The sequence below is a fragment of the Durio zibethinus genome, chromosome 14 (genome assembly GCF_047325235.1).
Source record: "Durio zibethinus cultivar Kanyao isolate XHJ-2024 chromosome 14, ASM4732523v1, whole genome shotgun sequence".
NCBI classification, from domain to species: Eukaryota; Viridiplantae; Streptophyta; class Magnoliopsida; order Malvales; family Malvaceae; genus Durio; species Durio zibethinus.
In genome coordinates, this window is record NC_143175.1 from 12814400 (window position 1) to 12820399 (window position 6000).

A 6000-nucleotide genomic window follows, 5' to 3' on the forward strand; every position below is an offset into this window, starting at 1 on the left:
AAATTAAAAAATTAATTTAACAAAGATCTATTTAATCCTAATTATCACTAAAGAATTTTTTTACAAATTTAAAACTATAAATGTAATGCATTTTATTAGTTTTTTTTTTATTTTTTCACTTTGCAACTTTTTCCAAAGTATATCCTATTACGATTACAATTTATTTTTTTGTTTATAACTTTTTTTTCAAAATATATTTTATTGCTATTGCAATTTGGTTCTTATGAAAAATAATATTTTTTCAATTTATTTTTTCCTTTTTCACACGTCTTATAATATTTTTCATATTTTGTACATCAATTTAGTCAAGATTACAAAAGTGAAAATATATTGATACTTCTTTTATTATTTAATTCATTATTCAATAATATATATTTTTTATTTTTTTAAGAAAGACATAATTTTTTTTATTTGATATAATCTTACAAGTGTATAAATATTACTATAGACTAAAATGATCCAAAAAGAAGATATCAGTTTCTTCTTGTTGTTTTTAGAAAGTTTATTTTTTAATAATAAGTCAATATATATAAATTTTATATATGTTATAAATTTTAAAGATTTCAATATATTTTTGAAAAGAAACTAATTTGTATGTATGTATTTATATTAAATAAGCAAAATTATTTCATGCATTGCACATGTTGCAATTTAGTTGGTCTAATACATAACATGCTTTTAATATCAAGTGTCTCTAATAAAAAAAAGATATAAAAAATTAAGTTTTTTAAACAAAAAAATTAAATTGGTATCAATTGAATGAAAAAATAAAAATTTTATTAAATATTAAATAAGCAAATAAAATTAAAAACACGCAACACCAAATGAAAAAAATTGAAAAGAACAAACATAAAAATGAGAGAAAAAATGTAATAAAAAATAGGTCTTACATTTTAAAAAATATAAAATTTAAAAACTGGAAAAAAATACAAAAAAGGGGTCTATAAAAATCGTGGACTAACATAAAATATATAAAAATAGTAAAAAAAAACTCATAAAAAACCGAAGATAAAAAATCCAAAACAAAAAATGAGTCTATAAAAAAAAATTCATAGTCACCATTGAAAAAAAACATAAAATATATAAAAAAATAAAAAAGAACAAATGAACCCTGAAAAACAAAAGTAATAGGTCAATTTTTTAAAATAGTAAAAAAACTTATCAAGGGAAAAAAAATAGGTTCTACCAATAAAAAAGAATGGACCTCGAAAAAATAATTTTATAATATTATATATTTTAAAAAATAAAAAAGCAAAAATATAAAATATAAAAAAGTAAAGAAAGCAGAAAAAAAATGAATCCCATAAAAAAGTGGTGGAACCCACATGAAAAAAATAAAATTAATTGAATAATAAAATATAAAAAAATAAAACTTAGTAAACGAAATAATAAAAAAAGAAAATGTAAAAAAAATGTGGGTCCTATAGGTTTTAAAAAATAAAAAAAATATAAGTCCCACCAACAAAAAAAAAAAACAAAAAAATTGATAGAATGAAAAAACCGAGTCCCACACATTAAAAAACAAAAAAAAAGATGGGGACCCCACCCCTTAAAATTTTTTTTATACAAAGGTATGACAAGCAAAAAAAAAATGTTAGACGTTGCCACGTGATAGGCCACAGCTCGACACGTGGCATTCCTGCTGCAAAATTGAAGCATTTATATAGAGGATATCAATTAGGCCCCATATGAAAATTTTAAAATATTTTAAAATATTTATTAAATATAAAAAATAAAAAATAAAAAGTAAATATGAAAAAGAAAAAAAAAGTGAATAAAAAGAATCAAAATGACTTGATACCTATATATCTTTAATATTAAATGAGTCTTAAAAAAAATTAAAATTCAAAAAATTATTTATTAAATATGTAAAAAATAAAAAGAGGTAAAAAGTAAAAAAAAAAGAAAAAAACAAGTGGCATATCTTTAATAGCAAATGAGTTACAAAAAAATTTAAAATCTTAAAAACTATTTATTAAATATTTTTAAATAAAAAATAAATAGTAAAAAAAGAGAAAAAGCAAAAACTAAAATATTAAATATTAAAGTGGGTTTCACACATAAAAATAAAAATTTTTTGGTGAAAGGAATAAATTTAAAAAATATTTTTATTGTTTAAAAATATTTATTAAATATAGTAAATAAATTAAAAAACATATAAGAGCAAAAAAAATAAAAGCAACAGTAAACAACACGTATACAACAATAGCAGATGTTGCTATCTGCAAAATTTATATATAGTTCATATATTAAAAAAAAAAAAAAAAAAAAGAAAAAACAGCAAACAACACATGGTTAACAGTAGTAAATGGTACATCTGCAAAATTATATAAAGGACTAGAAAGGATCGCACGCATTACTGTGGGGATCCATTGTCACTCGTACGATAGTATAATTTTTTTTTTCAAATCTTGTGTGCAATGGATATATTAAGTCGATTTGGTTTTTAAATGTAAAAGTAACTTTTCTTATTAATGAATATATATATCTCAAAAGTTTATTTGATCATTATTATGATAAAAAAAATTATATATTTCAAATCATTTAAATGATGAAATTCATGTAAAATCCAATGAAGTAAAAAATAAGTTTTTTTGAAATAATCTATAAAAAAATAACACAATATAACAATTGCTGATATTGATTGTATAAGATCTAAGAATAAATGCATCTATGAAAATTTGATTATGAACAACAAAAATTTTTATTTTTCTCCAGAGACATACTTTTAAAACTCTAAACTAAATATATATAAATAAAAAAAAAATCTAAGAAAGAAAGACAACATAAATGAACATGTGAAAAAGATTCAAGCATAGGTAATAGTTTTAAAGAAAAATCCATTGAAAACTTAAAGTACCATCTCTTTTTAAACCATTTTCTTTCCATTTGTAAATAATTAAAGGAGTAAAATGCTAAAAAAGAATACCACAGCAACTGAAAACAAAATTAGACAGGTGTCAACAAAATGAGTTTAGAAGAGAATTTTCCAAAAAAATTAATTAAGATTTGATATTCAAAACCCATTTCAAAAATGAAAATAAAAATAGACATCATTATAAATAAAGATAAAAAGTTGTTTCTTGAGTATTTTTCCATCGTTTTTAAAGGTTTTGTAATTTTTTGAAAGATTCGATATTAGTTTATATTCAATTTGAATATACTTTTTTTAAAAGTAAGTCAAAATAAAATGATCATTAAATAGGAAATCAAAATAAGATAAAAAAAATGAAGTACTTGAAATCTTTTGCTCACCTGAAAAAGTTATAAATAAAAATATAGAATGAATTACATGTACGCTCAAGTGAAAATAATCAGCAAACTAAAGTAATAAAAAGATGAATTATTCAAATAAAAGCAAAAACTAAAAACAATGGGATGCAAAATAGAAATACAGAACATATAAAATTTTATTTCACGTATATATTTTGCTTAGAAGAGTATGAAACTATAAAAAAAAAAAAAAAAAAAGGGCATTAGTTTCTAATATCATTGTCTTACAACAAATGGCCATTAAACACTACCGTGTAAGCCAACATTTAATCTTTTAACTAATACCATTGCATAAACATTCTTGCATCCAATGGCTGAATTGTAAATACCCTTTTATAGCAAAATTAGCTTCATGGTAAACTTTGTACCAATTGAGTAAAAATAATTTACTATTAACCTAGAATTAAGGGAAGTGTTTTTCAAGTTATAAGGAAGCTATATTTGCTTACAAAATTTGTGTTAATATTTTGTTTGTTAGCTTTAAATTCATATGTATTATCCAATTGGTACTTGATATGAAAATGCAATGACATTCATTTATGACCCTTTTTTTGCCAATAGATAATAAGATTAGAGTAAACACTTGAAAAGTCGCCCCCTTCTTGCAAGAGTAACCAACCAAATATCTATAGATCACTTAAGAAAATACAAGAGGTATTGCAAACATTTACTAGTTATAGTGTGTCTTTGAGATAACCTAACCTTAGAGAAGATTCTTTCACAAAAGTTCATGTGGATTACAATTAGATATTGAACATTTGGGCAGCTACTTAGCTTGTAATCTATTTGGAAGATCACTAAATTGAATCAAGAGATTTTGGGCATTTAAGGTAACACTTTTAGCTGAAACCTATGCATGCTTGTGAAGTTGTTTATTTGTATAATCTTATTAATTGATTTTGGCTTTAGGAAATTAAAATTTTAAAAATTTCGTTGCCTTAACTCTGATAATTATATATAATTCCCTTCAAGTGGTATCAGAGCCTTGTCAATATAGATTGTACATATTAGAAGTTTGTTTGATTGTGCATGATATCAAAACTATTTTGATTGCAATTAATTGTTGTGATGTAGAGGTTAGAAAATTAATTTTTTTTATATATTTTTTATTGGATTCTTTAGAATATCAAAGTATGATATCTTAGGATGATTGGGATTGAATTTTATGATTTATAGATATCATTTGCATGCTCAAAGAATTTTTTGTTTACAATCTATCTATATTAGAAAAATTTTGTTGTAGTGATATTACAAAATTTTTTTCTCAATCTATGGATATTATTTGGCTACAAAATTTTAAGTGAAAATAGACATATTGATGATCATTGTCTAAAAATTTCATAATTTTTGAAGTTGATTTGGTCATTTAGAAGTTGATGACAAGTTCAGCCCAAAAATCTATAAGTGGTTGGTATGCATCTAAAACATGCATATGATGCATGGTTGCCCTAATATGATTATGGTAATTGATTTTTTTGATGCAATTGGTATTTTTAAAATTTATGAGACTTTAAAAACTTACTCACTAAGATCTTAATGAAAATTTATTTGGTAATCAATATTGAGAATCTTAAAAAACTTGTTCACCAAGATTTTAAGATTTACTTTTTTGATCATCAAGTTTAGTAGACTGTTTTTATAAAAGTTAAAGCAATTGTTGCTTGTGATTCAAGAATCATGACCAAAGGTATAAGAAAGCATGGAAAGGAGTTTAGAACTCTTGGATGGTGGTTAGTAGGGATGGCATAGCAAAAGATGGTCTAAACTACCTAGTTTCCATAAAAACTAACCTAGTTGCAACTTTCTTTCCTTCTTGGATGAATTTTCGACCAAGCCCTAGATTGGTGTTATTTTTTATTGATTTGGATTCTTAAATAGTTTGAGTTTGAGAAATACAATTTCATAGAAAATCCAAATTGAATTGGACAATTTAACTCGTTTAGCACTTCTAATTAACAAGAAACTATTTTACTACAACACCTAGTTGGACTATGAAAATCCCAATGCATGTAATGTGGCTTGATTTTAATTGATTGACATTCCTATATGGTTTAGAGTGATGTTGACCATATTACATTAAAATTCAAGTAAAATTATAGTTCCTTAATTGTTTAAGAAATTATGATTACAAATTACATGTTCTTAAGATAATAGTTAGACATATTCGGTCATGCTAGCTAAATATATTTATGACTTGCATCACATTGAGTTGGATTGATAATTGATATATGATATTGATATTCATTCAAAGTTTGAACCAAACTTGATGATTATTGTAGTATGCATGTTAGTTATGAGATAAATACCATGTATACTATATTGATTTCTTGTTACACATGCTAGAATTTGTATGTGATAAATGTCATGTATAATTATCAGATACATGATAAGATTACATAGATATATGATGAATTTTTATGCATGCTTGATGAGACCTATGATGAATCAAAAAATTTTTATGAAAAATATTAAGTCTTGATGCCTCCATTAACATAAACAACTAAACTTTCTACCAGTGGGGCTTGTTGAGACAAAACTCAAGGTACTTATTATTTAAAACAAAGTTGTATTATGGTTAATGAGTTTTACTTAACTATCATTATATTATCTGAATGTGAAAAACATGACCATTTAATAATAGAGGCAATGATAGGGTGAGTCATACAAAATGTGATCAAACAATGAGTTGTCACTCAATTGATCTAAGAGTTACATGGGGATGTGATT